The sequence below is a fragment of the Sus scrofa genome, chromosome 1 (assembly GCF_000003025.6).
Source record: "Sus scrofa isolate TJ Tabasco breed Duroc chromosome 1, Sscrofa11.1, whole genome shotgun sequence".
NCBI classification, from domain to species: domain Eukaryota; kingdom Metazoa; phylum Chordata; class Mammalia; order Artiodactyla; family Suidae; genus Sus; species Sus scrofa.
In genome coordinates this window covers 191,044,121-191,059,945 of record NC_010443.5, presented here as the reverse complement: position 1 = coordinate 191,059,945, position 15,825 = coordinate 191,044,121, and the positions used below count along the sequence as shown (strand labels likewise).

General features: G+C 36.3%; 1 protein-coding gene across 5 annotated transcripts in view; it reads right to left on the bottom strand.

Moving 5' to 3' along the window:
* The window catches only part of SYT16 (synaptotagmin 16), a 323,819-nt gene continuing 308,224 nt past the window's right edge, over nucleotides 231-15,825 (bottom strand). For all 5 annotated transcript variants that reach the window (XM_021062549.1, XM_021062553.1, XM_021062535.1 and 2 more), the window contains 3 exons: nucleotides 14,960-15,076; nucleotides 6,317-6,432; nucleotides 231-6,197 (listed from right to left, as the gene is read on the bottom strand). The gene's annotated coding sequence lies outside the window, so the exon portion shown is untranslated. The remainder of the gene's footprint in view (nucleotides 6,198-6,316; nucleotides 6,433-14,959; nucleotides 15,077-15,825) is intronic.

Genomic DNA, 15,825 nt, shown 5'->3' with positions numbered 1-15,825 from the left:
CATGACTCATGGTACTTAAAAAACATTTCAGAGTCACTTTTAGTGAAAAAAAACATACCAAGAGACTGGAAATGTCTTCTAAATACTTATGCAAAATTTGTGTTGAAAACTAACTCCTGAAAGAAATATAACCATATGCCTTTAAAATGAGTCCTCTGAGATCAAGGGACATACAGCAAACGCCAAAGTTCATGATCCCCCCACTCCCCTACTTAATAAAGGCACCTATATTTCACCAGAAATAAAATTTTATTAGTAACATGTCAAAAATGTTTTAAAATACAATGACCTTTCTTCTTCCTCTCAGTTTAAAAAACAACCAATAAAAACTCTAAATCATGATCCAAATATTTTTAAATGTGAAAAAGACATATTTTAGATTATGTAACAGATACACATATCCCCAAATAAATATTGTAGAACACCATTTGCTGGGTATTTGGGTGTGTTCCCACAAAACTAAATTTCTGCTTTTCTCCTTTCATTAACGATTTGTGACAAATTTATGACACTCTATTTCACAACAGCAATACCAGCAATTTATGACCAAAGGAGAGCCTGACAAAGATCACTTGGCATGCTCAAATTAAACAATTTATGTGACTCTCTCATTTACACTGATCCTCTACCACTCACTTGGACATCGACAACTAAAGAGAAACAGGAAGTCCATAGCAGGGAAAGGATCTCTCAGGGAATAAAACTCAGAGAAGAATTCAAAACAAGGAGATAAACCAGATACCGTTCTCCAGCTCAAGTTTACCAAATTCTTTAGCCCAGGCAGACACCCATCGGTTTGAATTTAATATAGAATTTTTTGTGTGAGATTTTTCTCAGATTCAGCCAAGCAAGAAATTGCAAAATTCTTGTTAACTGTGGAAAAAATGTCAGCTTTTCTCTCATGTTACCAAATGGAGCTTCCTTATCTGGGTATAAACAAGGGAGTAAATTGGTAATTCAAGAAATTTACCAATTCCTGACTGATTAAGTATGGTACTGGACTACATCCATGTTCCCATTCTGCACTTGATGTATATAAAATTTCTAAATCATCTTCTGGGTCTTTTATTATGTGAAATACTGTAATATTTGTAGCCAATTTGGAAAACCAAGTCTATGATACTTACTTTTTTCCTTTCATTTCTTTAAAGAAAAAAAATTCTATGGAAAGTAGACACAAACACATTTTCTTTGAAAGTTAAGACTATAGGCTTGACTGAATATTTTCATTCTCAAAGTGATGTAGAGCCTCACTATTCAAAGTGTGGTCAGTGGACCAACAGGACTGTATCACCTAGGAGACTTGAGAAATGCAGACCCTGAACCCTACCCCAGAGTTACTAAAAATTATTTCTATTTGAACATGATATCCAGTGACTTACATGCACAAGAAGATTTGAGAACTGCTAATGAAGAGGAATGCTCTTTATCCACCCAACTACAGAGTAATCCTTGTAGAAACACAGAAACTTTAACGGGGGTATTTTGTCCAAAGGGTTCAACAAAGACTTTTAGACACAGTCCACTTAACAAGGAAATAAAAATCCCAAACCATCACATTGCTGATGTATAGTAATGAAGTTTGAGAATTGGGGGAAATTACATAAATTTGAACTCCAAATATTACATAAATACTCGTGAACTTCTTGAATTAATTCACAAGATGTCCATTGTTTCCAAACTGACGTAATTTCTTTAGCAAAGCCTGTAGAACTGATGATCGTTACCTCAAACTCCAGAAACTTAAAGATTATCTTAATAGATAACTATTTAAAGACTAAGCAAAGCAGTTTTAAAAAGAATTGTGTCAAGAAACTGTGATGAAATTTACTTGGATATATTCTGGAAATCTTTTCCAAGGGCGTTCAACCAAATACAGCAGACTGTTGCTTTCTTCCAAGTATTTCTGAGCAAATCAGAATCAGTGAGGGAGCGGTGAAGAGAGGGTAAAGAATTAGAACCATAACCTCCACTTATAACTGACAGCAAAGACAGGAGTCAGATGGTGATTCAGAAAGGAAGCCAGTGGGAACGGAGCATGGCTTCAGTTGCTGGTGTTAAGAAATCCCAAGGTTCATTTTGGTGATTCACTGACACAAGGCAAATTCAAGAAAGCTGCCCTTCTAACCCTGAACATTCTATATACAACTCTCAGCCTATGATTTCTTGAGTCTGCTTCTCCTTCAATGCTCTCCTTGACATTAATATTACCTTATTTGCCCTGTAAAAGAGCATCAGTGCTAGAGAGGTCTGAAAAGAGGAATTGATCTGTACTTGAACTTGCCTCTGCAATGTGCCCTCCAACCTCTTGTGCCCCAGGGGTGAGCAAAGGCCAGAGACACTTCTCTCTTGCAGCACTGGTTTTCTATCATGCTTCCAAGTATAAAATACTTGGCAAAGCAGAAGGTACTCTCCTCCCACTCTAAAATCTAGGTCATTAGACCCTCCTTTCTCCCTGTGTATCTTCTTAGCTGCAAACACCTTTGAAGATCACATGTTTGATAACCATCCCATAGTTCAGAAAAGAATGTGTACATGCTACTCCCAGTAAAGAATTCTTCCATTTTACAACAACATGAAACATCTTTGAGTTCCTCCCTCATCAGGGAACTGCTGGCACAAAGAGACTATACATCATTCACCTCTGTATCCCCAACCCTGGTACAGTGCCTGGGTCATAGCTATTGCTCAATAAACGGTGGGGAATTGCATTTATTTCCAAGTCCTTGAGCACCGACATTATTAAATTTCAGAATGCTCATGTGTTTGAATTTTACTATGTGTACACAGGCTCACCGTTTACTTTTTCTTCCAACTTCATTTCTATTTTTTCTTTTCTCATCCACCCAAGGAGCTCCATTTCAGGGATATTTCACAGTACTACCACACTTCGATTAGTACATATGCTGAATAGAATCTAGTCTTATGCATCACTGGTAAATCAAAGAAAAGATCCACACATTGTGGATATTTGGATTTGGGATGTATAGCAGACACAGGAAAGGATAATACAGTATAGAAAGTAACGGTCTCCTCCCCGCCATGTGAAACAACTTTCTCTTTCACTTGCTAATCCTGCTCCTTATTTCTCTGCCTCCCCCCCACACCTTCTCTTCCTCTTATTTATTTATTTATTTTCTCTGATTCATGTTCTTCTTCTTTGTCAGGGCTTTAGGCTGTTTGGGCACCAAAAAGATTGATCAACATTACCAAAGGCACTCAGATTTCCCATCCTATCTTTCTTACACTAAGCATGGCTCTTGTCCCCAAAGAAAGGATGTCCAGGTTCAAAAAGTTGTCACTGGTCTCCTACCTTTGTATCTCCCATAACAGATGGTGCAGGATGGAGTCAGCAGAGTGGGTCTCAACAGGGTCTATGTATCAGTTTGCCATGGTGAAACAACAGCAGTCTTAGTTATCTCAGAGAAGTTTACATAGTTTAAATACAAATTGTTTGCTTTTAATAATCAAAATAACATTAGTCAACTCCTTATCTATGAATTATTTATTGGAAAAGAAATTAAATGCTCTAAAAGATAATTTTTAAAAGAACCTGTTTTGAAATTAATACATATTTTAAAAAGCATATTCACAAATACCACTGGTTTCTAAGACAGTTCCTTCTCTACATATGAATGTAAGATTTATAGAGCTCAATTAACAATGTCACCAAATTAAACAGACTTTATATCTGTTATGCGTTCACTGCCAAAGATTTCTTGCTCTAAGATTTCTCGCATAGAATAAATATTATGCTTTTGCACCTTCTTGGTAATTTTTTTCTCTCCCTCTCTTTTCTGTCCAAAGTATATGCATTTCTATCCTCAAACAATTTCAACATATGGCATTTTTGTAAGTCATATCTATCATCACTGGTGTGTTTTTCTTATAGAAACTGCCCAAAACCAAGCCAGAGGTTCCTTTCCATAAAAAGCTTTAAATTAGTAGAGTAACTTTTTCAAAGTATATAATAATTCTATCAAATTTGGAGTCTACTCAATTGACATTCCCGTTGTTTAAGGAATCTGCATTTCAATAGACACATTCTGAGAAATAAGGTATAAGAAGTGAAATAAAGTTTCAGAACTTCTGTTACAAATTTTGCCCTTAAATTAATTTTTAAATATTTATATTTATATGTCAAAACTATCTCCCCATTCCTACCCAATTGTTTTAAAAATTAGCCTCAATTATAATTTTTCAATTTGTTCTATAGAATTTTTCCTAATTCTGTTTGAGCAATTAAATATAAACTTCATACTTTATCAATTATATATCTATGTGGTCTTTAACAATGCATGCTAATTAGGGCACCACAATTCTTTATACCAAAAGCATCCATGTTAATCACCCTGATAATTCATTAGGGGAGCAAGTAGTGGATCAAAACTAAAAACGAAATTCTCTTTATCAAGGGCTTCTTGATTAAAAGATGGCATTCAACAAGGGAAGGTACAATGTTGACAAGTCACCATATTTAGATTTGTGAAAACATGCGGTCACTAAAGTCTCAGCAGTACCCTTGATTATCATTATTATGTATAAAGTGCTCTGAAAGCACATTAGTAAGCAAGTCATTCCAGAATCCTTTAATTATGTTCTTTATGTCCTATGCAATCCTTATTTTAGATTCTTATCTTCATTATCATAGTCTCTCTAACACTTATCTTTGGGTCTTTGGTATTTTCTTGAATATACCTTTGGCACCTAGTTTTCCAATCTGTTTTATCAGTTAATGACAATTCCTTAAATGGTGTGTGCCACAGAACATAACTCTGGACATTAAAATCAGACATCTCACTCAACCTCAGAGAACATTATGAACCATTTCAAACAATTTCAGGAATCTATCCAACGTGTTAAATAATTGCCTTTCAAATTGTAAAATATAGGAACTTATCTAAACTTCACCACCAAAGGCATTCTGAAACATTTTGTCAAATAGTGAATGGTCGACTATTATACAAAAATCAGTGCAAAGTTTCATCCAGATAGCCTTAAATGAACTCATAGAAGAATAAATATCATGTAGAATTTCTGTTGTTCTCATCAATTTTTGCAGATAAGGATTTTATAAAAATTATCTGCCTATTAAAATCAAATATTACCTGCCTTCCCTTTTCCTGAGCTTCACAGCCTATGAAAATGACATCATAAATAAATTTAAACTCAAGTAAAGGCCCACCACAAATTTTAACCGGCCCCTAGAACTCAGAGGTAAGCCCATCTGTAAGGCTATTTTATTAAATTTCACTTTTAACAAGAAAACTCGATGAAGCCAAAAAAGAAAAAAAAAAAAAAAAGTAAAATGGATCCATGTGGAGTGTTCTGGTTTTACATTCAGCAGTTAAATTGCAGTATGTTCGCCTCATCTTGAATTGCCACTAATGGTAAAGAGAATGGTGTCAATTATTTGGCACAATGCTTGACAAGCCAAAGCATTTTAATAATAATCTGAACCTGTTACTTTTTGTTACTTTCCACTAAGAGTGGTAGAATTTGGAAATGGGGGGGGGGGGATACTTGAAATGTTTAAATCTGTGTAAGAACTTGATGTAGGTTCCTTCCTACACAGTTTATCTTAAAAAAAAAAATGTTTCTAAAGCACTTATTCTCTGCTTTATGATAGGTGGACATACTTTCAACTTGGCTGGTTGATACTAAGGACTGCTGAATAATAACCAGGGATCTCTCCAATCAGTTCAGCATGCATCTCATCTTTGATCTCAAGGGCACTGATAATTAGTGCCTTATGTTAACATCTTCACTATAAACAGTTCAGGCATTTAGAAACAAGGTATCAATGGACTTTAACAGTTACTTTAATTCATTTTATAAATAAGCAACTGAGAATTTTGCTCCAAGTGGCTGCTAGTGTAGCCCATTCCATAAATGGCATTCTCCGAAGCATAAGGCACAATATGATATGAATGCAGCTCTTCATAATAGAGAGACTGAGAACAGCATTCCTGTACCATAAACTTCAGCCGTTTTCTTGTATCAGAATAAGCAGTCTTATAACACGGAGCTTCTTTAAAGTATTCATAGCTCTCTTTCTCCGTCTCTAGGTGGATCTTCCTCAGCAAATTGTTAATTAACACAGACCTTCTTAAGTAGGTTTCTGGGTCTTCAAGAAATCTGAGCTTCTCCAGAGAAAGTTTGAGAATGCAAGTCCTGTCCTCAGGCAATATCAGGTGCTGGGAAGCAAACACATCATTAAATACACGTTTTAGAAAAATGAAAACAAGAGCCTTTGCTATTGATTGACAAGACTCATAAAAAGAAATGAAAAAGATAATAATAAGTAAACTCTTACTTTTGGAAAATACCCATGGTAATCTTGATGTAAATCTTCTTCTTCTGCATATTTTCTCTTAAAGTAGGCTACTTTCGACGTTGTTAATGTGTATGTTAATACTTTTGTTGGATAAGCTAAACAAAACAAAATAATTGGAGAAAAGTCAGATTTTACTGTAGCAAAGAGTATTGTGAAAAGAAACTAGTGACCCTGGAAATCACTAGGGTGATCTTTCTTCATTTACTAAGTGATGCAGTGGAGCAGTTAGTGGCAATTGTCATCTGGCTGAAAAGCCTAGTTGCAGGTAAATGCCACCACTCAGACCTAAAACAGATGTCCTAGGTTGGAGAATTATATTTATCCCCTCAGAAATAAGGTACATTCTTACTAATCCTTATTTAATCTCATGCCATTTAAAGTTGAAACACCCACATTTGAAACTGATGCCCAAAATGCAATGGAAAGAGATGTTATTTTTCATCATTCTCTTGGATAAATTTAACGTTGCTAGATTAACCAATTTGTGTAAAACAGTCACCCAATCACACTTTAAAGAAATAACCGCGTGTCTATAAACAAACCCTATGATATGGCCATTACATAACCATCCTCAAAATACATAGTTTAATAAAAGTTAATCGTAAGTAAATAAAAGGTTTAAATAGTGTACTGAGTAGAAAACTTGACCTTGGTATAATTTCTGAAAGTGGAAATTCTTGTTCTCTCAGTTAAAATACTATTGTTGAGAATTCTCATTTGTTTAAGGAAGGACAATGTTCTGAAGGCAGGTTTTTGAAGATATGGTTTGGTTTTAAAGGGAGTTTTTAGTGTGTACGCTAGGTGGTGCTCACATCACAGGAAAAAGGCAGTACAGCTTTGCAAGCTAAAGATATCTAAGAAGCATCTCAGTGAAAGCATTGAATACATTTTAAAAATTTTTTTATTTTTATTTTTTGAATACATTTAGAATACAAACTGAGTCTCAGCACTCATTCAACTTCAGTGGACAAGATCAGAAAGAAAATCTGTACTTAAGCATCATCTATTTTACTCTTAAATACATCCTTAACTATTTCTAGGGGTTGACAACATTTAATTCATAAAATGAGTAATTTATGAATATGTTAGTTAAATAAATTCATGGTCAGGACATTTGCTGTTTTTCCTCTAACATCTTCAATTTTTTTACATCTTAAATATTAAAAATGTGCTCTTCAAGAACATGCTTCTTCCAAGTTTTTCCTCCACTTGGTGGCATCTGTATAACATTTCCTGCAGCCTTTTGGAGCTGGGTGATTTTCCTTAACCAGGAGGAAAAGCTACAAAATCACACCTAAAGCTTTCCAGAATTTCACTGGCACCAATGTGGATTATAAACCCAAGAGAGCCTTAAATTAGAGTTGGCATGTTCTGTAAAGGAAATAAGAATTTTAAACCACTGACTGGTGTGTCTGACCTAAAAAGAAATGCACGTGTAATGATCATTCACAATTGAAACAAAGTCAGCATACAATTCCTGAATATAATAAGCAGTTCAGAGGGAGTTTTCACAGATCTCAAAACGTTAGAAAAAAGCACAAATCAATTGTAATGAAAACAAACAAAGCATCCCTGAAGCCAGTTTCCTCAGGGGTTATTTTTTTAGTCGACATTTTCTTAAGTGTATCTTTAAAGGATCGAACCTAATCATAAGATGAAGCTTTGGGTTGTTCTATGATGACAGTTAATTATTGTTACTGATTTATTCTTAAACTGGTTAACTAGTTGATGCCATAGGGACTATCAAGAGTTAGTGAACACCAGAATTATCTGCAGAGCTCCTTAAAACATGAATTGCCAGGTCCCAACCCCAGAGCTTCTAATTCAGTAAGCCTGGGCTAGGAGCAGAGAATTTTTATTTCTAATAAATTTCCAGGTGATGCTGATGCAGCAGGTCTGGGGGCCGCATTTTTGAGAGCCTCTATGTCATAGCATTAGGCAAATTTAGTAGTAGCACTACAACAGCACGTTGAAAAACAGAATGTTCAGCCAATCAACTGATTGCCTAATCATCAGACTGCCAAGCAATGGGCTTGATTGATTTTTGTTGTGCCAGTTGTTGCTGCTCTTGCGACATTGGCTGCATTGGCTTAGATGCTTTAGCTTCATGAGCAAAGCCAAAGTCCATTTTAACTAAATAGTGAAGAAAGAATGAGGTCACTTTTCAATGTATATTCCTGGGTTCACATTAAGAAATATCAATGACTCTTATTAGCATTATACCTAGACAGGTCACTGATTTTTTTTTAAACAAAGTTCAGTGGATTATGATATCATAATGCATGATCATTATGTTTTACACAGTAATGCAATGTCTACAGCATTTATGATTAAAAACCTTTTAATGAATGACACAGGGCAGGCAGGTGACAACTTGGAGAATCACATGTCCAATGAAGGAAGTGATGATTTGGTAAATATATTTTTTATTTAACATCAAGACCCAAACATTATACCAAATGGCTTCAAGGTTCATAAAGATTCTGTCTGCTTTATTCAGGCAGTTATCCTCAGATACAGAATGTATTGGACCTTGGAAACACAGTAAATTCTCAGAGGTCTAGATCTGTGTCTCAGCTCCATGGGCAATACACTTAGCCATTTAGTTTATTGCTCTTAAAAAACACCCCTATGGGTTGTTGAAATGCTGGAAAGCTTTCACAGCTGGTATCCATTTGACAATTACTTTCTTGCATGCTATTTAGCTATTTGAAAGGTTTTAGGCATCAAGTTTTGTAGGATGCTTTTTGAGGCTAAAATTTACAGCAAACCTAAGTCCCTACATCTGTTTTCTTGGCTGGATGAGAACTCAAAACGTTCAGAGCCAGAAACTATTTATTGATCATGTGGTTCAGATGAGGAAACTGTGTCTCAGAAGGTTCAATGATTTCCAATCTGGTGTGTGGTCTAAGAGTTTGGGTTTTTAAGTCAGATGGAAGTGGTCTAGCTCTGCCATTTCTTAGTTGTGTGACCTTGAAAAATTATATAAACCCTCTACCAGCTCAACTTGTAAAGTGGGGATAGAAATAATCCTGGCTCACAGGATTGTTGATATAATTCATAGAAAGTGACTGGCACTATGCCTTGCATATAGTAAGCACTCAATCAAATCCTAGCTCTTATCAGTGCCAAATAGGCACAGTATATCCCAGAAACAAATTCCAGCCTGGCTGCCTAGTTCTGACCCTAAGACTCTGTCCACCACCTGCCTCCCAGAGAAACTAGATTATAATTAGAGTTAAAAGACTGCAAAGGAATATTTCCAATGGCCAAGTTGAAAACAGTACAGATACTATAACAGCTTCAACAAGACGTTTCTAATTTATTGTCACTGGTCTTATATTTGGGGTGAAGGAATATAACGGTTTTTTGAAACATTCAGGTAGTTCTTTGGGGCATTGATTAAAGTTACTCTGACTTTCCAAAGAAGTTTGCCTGTTATGACCCAGTAAACATACGTAAATCTATTTCTATAATTCTCTTGCAACTAAAAAGCCAAACTCAACCCAGCTTGTTATTCAAATATAGCTGAGGAAAAAGACAAGAAAGAGTAAAATGATCTTATGTCTTCATAGTCAGTGTCCTGAGCTGTGAGAACAGCATATAAATTATAAAACTGAATGAGGCTGATCCTAAATTTATCTCTGAAAGTAAAATGGCTAATGCTGGCTTGAATATTCAAATTGTTTTTTAATGCTTTAACCTCTGGGCACATAAAATATCTGTGCTGGCCTCAATGTGTTTTCTAGTCTAAAACTTCAACAAACAACAAATTAAGAGTCACAGAACAGAATGACCATCCCTGTCAGTTATGACAGTACAATTCATGCATATTTCTTTAAATAAATGTTTAAAATGTAATTACAAATGATTGCTCAAAGGCTCTTTCTTATTTTTCTGCTTCTGCCACCAGACAACCAAAATCCTATTATTGTACAAAAGTGATTTCATTTGGTGCACAGCCCACGGACAGTACATTAAGAAAAGATCATCAGCAAATTAATTTTAAACACTACAGAGGATAATAAAAGAACAACGCCTGTCATAGTAATCCATTCTTTGTCTAGGACCTTGAAAAGCCTGAGAGATAGTAAAGTGAGGAGTGTAACGTATCTTAATTTTGGTACGGTTTTCATTTTCTTTCCCATAACACTCTAATCAATACGCTGCAAAAATCGAGTTGAGAACATCCTATTAGATGTGTGCTTCGGTAGCCAAAGACAAAGGAAAAGTTTGATCCATGGGGAAAATAAGGTGATTCTTGTCTCAGATCAGCAATTGACTCATGATGTGGACAAACCAGGTGTCTCGACTTCTAGTCACTCAGTGATTTCCCTTTGAACAGTGTTAACCTGTAAAAATCATGCATCCCTTCCTATCTCAATAATGCTTTGCTGGTGGCAGAGCTCCTGAAATTCTTCCTGAAGGGCCATGGTCACTTTTTTTCAGAAAGAGCTATTCCACCTCTCACTGTTAGCCACATTCTGCAATCTTGCGGCATGGCTTTGAACTTCAGCATGACCTCCTCGGCTTGTCCTACAGCGCTGGTTCCAATCCCAGTTCTACCATTTATTTTTTTTAGTGACTTTGGACAAAGCATTTAATCTCAAAGAGCCTGAGTTTTCTCATCGATTGAGGCAAAATACCAAACTCATCGAGTTGTGTGTGGATTAAATGAGACGTTTTAAAAGCACTTACTAAGTGCCTGTCATATATCTGCATATTTTCGGCTCAATAAATATTAGGTGTAATTGTTGCAGTGGCCTCGCTTTTGAAGCCATACATCTATGTGTGATCCAGCAGCACTTTTTTGTATGGGGGAGACTTGTCCTTTCTTTTGTGTTAAGCAAGGGTTTCAGGAAACATTTGCAAGTATGTTCAAGAAGGAAGACAGGCTGTAATGCCACACCTTCTGTAGATGACCTCCAGCTCTGCTGATGTTAAGCAAAGTGCCATCAATCTTCTCCCTCCTAAATTTCTGCCTGGCACCCTTCTGGATACTATGCTCTAGAGGAGCAGAACAGCACTAGGTTTTATCCCTGAATCAAAGGAGCAATCTGTTCCTTCCCATCTATCATCTACCCCCAAGCACATGATTGACCTTGCTGGCAGTTTAGAATTACCAACAAGTTGCAGCTCCTGGAAAACTTTCTCAGGAACCTCCAGGGATATTGACAGAGAGAAAGGTCCAGCAGTACTGAGTATGGTCCCAAGCACAGACATGGAATATGAAATGAAAGACCACCCATTCCACATGCCCACCTTGTTCCGCTGGGGATGGTCCCTGAACCAAAGAGAACATCAATAAATGGGATATAACCAGCATGTAATCCTGAAGTTACCTTAGATGCTTCACTGAAGCCTAACTTCTGCCATGATCTGGCCCTATTAATGAGAGAGACCTGCTGGAGCTTTGGCAGGGAACCTGTGATTTGCCGCCCCCTTGGGAGTGCATTCCTTGTTTTGAAGGATGATGCTCCCTTTCATTCTACCTTTTACCTTGGGAAGTGGGAACGAATCAGAAATGAAGTTGGCAAAACAATCACACTGACAGATGTACGTTCTTACCAATAATTGGTAGGACAATATCTTATCAACAATGTCTAGGGAGATGCTCTAACTTCCTTAGGTACCCCAGTCTGTTGCTTAGAGAGAAGGGTTTTTAACCCTGATGTGTGCACGGCAGTGGTCTTTTGAAAAGTATCTCATCTGTATCACACTCATTGTCTTCCACTTTAAAACAACCATCAGATTTGGGTACATCACGAAAAACATTCAGCCAGGCATCCCAGAAGTGTTGTTAGGAAAAAAAACTAAAAAGAAACTAACCATTTACTTTACTCACTAAGAATATACGGTCGTCTTTCAGTACTGAGGCATCAGTTCCAGGACGCCCACGGATACCAAAATCTGTAGCTGTTCTAGTCCCTTATATAAAATGGAATGGCTACTAGCTCTCTGTATCTGCAGGCTGTGCATCCATGGACACTGAGGGCCGACTGTGTGAGAATTTGCTCTGGATTTGGATGATTATCTGACCTCACTCTTATGGTGCCTGATTTGTGTCACTACCTAGAGTTACTCCGGTGGTAAAATGTTCTTCCTTTATTCTATTGATAGGTGCTTCATTAAATTGCATTGTGTTCAACTCAAGCACACCCCTTAAAAGCTGGTCTAATCCCCCACATTAGATATGGAGAAAATGAGCCATGAATTGGTAAAACAAGTAGCACAGGGAGACAGCATTCAGACTCAAGGCTCCTGAGTCCTGACTCTCTTTGTGATATCCTCAGTTTTTCTTGGTATTTTAACCACACTCTCTTTTAATAAGCATTTTTAAAATAACACAAACTGACTCCACCGTAGAGGGGATTTCCTAGCTTAAAACTGTCCCTTCTTCTAATCATCATTGATATTTTGAAGACTCTTGTATCTCTACCCACCAAGAAGAATTTTTTTTGTTGCATTTTACTTTCCATAATTTATAACATGAAAAAGCTTTAAATTTTTTCTAAATATATTTATATTACAATACTGAACAAAACACTAGCAACCCCTTAGTGCTTTTTAATATCCTATACCTCCACTGAGAATTACTGCAGCAAACTAGATGGCTCTGCTTTTATTTTAGTCTGTTAAAATAAATTTAATCAGGAAAAATAAAAAACAGTTGTGTTAGACAAAAAGGGGGAGACAGTAGTGTATTGAGACTATTTAGACAACTTGTTAAAAATAAGATGGAGGGCAGGGAGGGTTGACAAGTATTCATTCCAATATCTAAAGGCATATTCTTCCTCAGTTTTAACACTACGCAGTGATGGTCAATTGACCTCTTTGCTTCTGAAATCATTATTTTATTTTAGCTATTTCTGGGTTGCTAAATCATATTGCTTTGATGTATACAATAATCTGAACTGGCTATGCCTTGGCTTTTGAGCCATTGTTGGTTTGTTGGCATTTCGACAGCTAAAGCCAGCTGGCTTGAGTCCTCAGTGGAGAGCCCAGGTGTAGAGGCAAGGACTTGGGCACTTTGATCAAATCTTGCAACCTTTTCCCATGTTTCAAAGCATCTTCTAGATCCCATGAAAGTCACATAACATGAAACTGAATGTAAAATAACCATAAACACCTAAAAACTCCCAAATATAGTATAGGAGGAAAAACTGAAATTAGAACTTGATTTCAGTTTTAACCTGCTTAATCTCAGCCTTATCAAAGTCCTATAAAGAGAAGTATGCATCCTCTTTATAAGCCATGATATGTACAAGTTTAGCTGGTATTCCCATTGACAAGAGTGTCTAGATCCTAAACTACAAATGGGTAGCATTTTTGTGTGTGTGCTCTAATTTAGGATTTACCAACGTCTCTCGGATTAAATGCTTACATTATAATGATGTATTTGATTCATTTTTATTGATTTCAAACTATATAAGATAATATTTTCTGATGAATGACTTTAAACAGATATGGTTATCAAAATTGCACAGTAAGTATTCTGTGCATTATACATTCATGATAGAAAGAAAATTAAAATTTAAGAATCCCTTTCACTTGACCTTTTGATTGTGATAGTGGTTTCAATGAAAAGGCAGACTCATTCATGTAAATTAAAGGGCACTGAATGATTTTAAACTTTTATGCATATTGCATAGAGATAGGATGTGTATAAATTACTAATGCACAAGACTAATGCATATACATGAGCCAATACTTGTGGCTGCTTTACTCAAACTTTCCTCAGATTGATAGCATGACTAGAGCTTTGTATGCATCTCATGAGAGCTGACAGTAAATCTTACTGGTCTCTTTTGGATTTGTTTCTCACCATAAGTGTAGTAATTATGATGGAGAAAGGAAAAGGGTGGGTGGTGCTAAAGAACTAATAAAAGCAACGTTTTTGATGGGTTCAAACAGTCATCTTTCATCTTAAAATTATTAAACTGCAGATATTTCAGTGAGTGACAATGGAGACCAGTACATTTAAAGTCTTATGACATCAGTAAAAACTATACAAACAGACAAGAATAAATTTTCAAATAGGTTTCTGAATAAAATTGTTCAATTATTTATTTTTATAGAGGGAGGTAAGGAAAGGGAAGAAACGCAGCATGGTATATTTTCATGAACTTGATTGAAATGTGCTGGCTGGTTACCTACAGGAACTGCACATGGATAGTTCAGTACATGTGAAAGTTACACAGTGCTGGAGGGCTGAACGCTCATTAAATGACTATATTATGTCTTGAAAATTGAGTGTAAAGTGATTAACCCTCGTGAGTTTCTATTGCCATGATCTTAAAGCAAGTTAAATTTAAAAAACCACCATAATCTCTTTTTGAAGCTTGGAGAGCTCTCTTCATTGCCTTCATTTCAGACATGCACCAGTGTTCTGCCTGACATGCTCTCCATGCCAGGCTACTTAATTTGGCCCACCCTATTCACATGGGTCTTAGAGAGGAAAATCTGCCATCCCAAAAATGTCCTTTCTACAGAAAACCTCTATTGACTTCTACCCAGCAACCATCTATATAAACAACCACTTATATTGATCTTGTAAATTATGGTAATGCTACATTAGCATTTATTTCTCTGGATACATATTTAAACAGTAATTTCTTTTACCTGGTAATGCTGAATCAATCTGAAAAGTGTATCTCTAGGACAGCTTTAGAAAATCTGGTGAGAATTCCCCTTCGCACAGCGAGCATTTCTCACAGCCTCAGGCTCATGAATGGTTACCTGAGATTTTGCAACAAGGAGAGACGCAAATAAAGAGTCAGAACTGCACTGACTTGAACTGGTTATAATGTCAGGAGAAAGCATGCAGTAAAAGGACACTAAGATGTCTGAGGTGGGGTTGATCTGAACCAGTTAGATAAACAAATAAACCCTCAAACATACATAATTCTATGTTTCCAGATTTAATTGTAAACAGGAGCAATCTTAACTATCCTAAGAAAGACGGAAATATTTGAATAACATATCTCATTAACTATTTACTGGGAGATTTTGAGGGAGACATTATCAGCGGGTTGGTTTTTTTTAAAAATCAGAGTCAGATATACTTTGTTTTCAAATGCCAGATCTTGTATAATTTCAAGAAATATTCTCTCTAAAGTAACAATCCAGTAGTTAAAACAGCCTAACTCGATCATTCACTGGAATACACACTATTCCTCACAGGATTCGAAAGAGCAAAATGATACTTTTTCTTTGAAGATAGTTTTCCTTTAAAGGGCCATATTTAACTGCACCTTTTTCTACATGGATGTATGCTTACAGATCTCATCATCTTCTATATTTAGAGAGATGAGCTTTCCAAAGGAAGATAGGCAGCCAATGAGGAGGATCCCATCAAAAGAGAGGTGAGTTACTATGGTTACTTTTCAGGAGATTGAGTAACAGTGAACTGCCTGCTCTCGGCCAAATGGACCCTTTCCAGGGCAGGACCTAAAAAGATTGTTGCTCTCCATACGTGTTGATTCAAT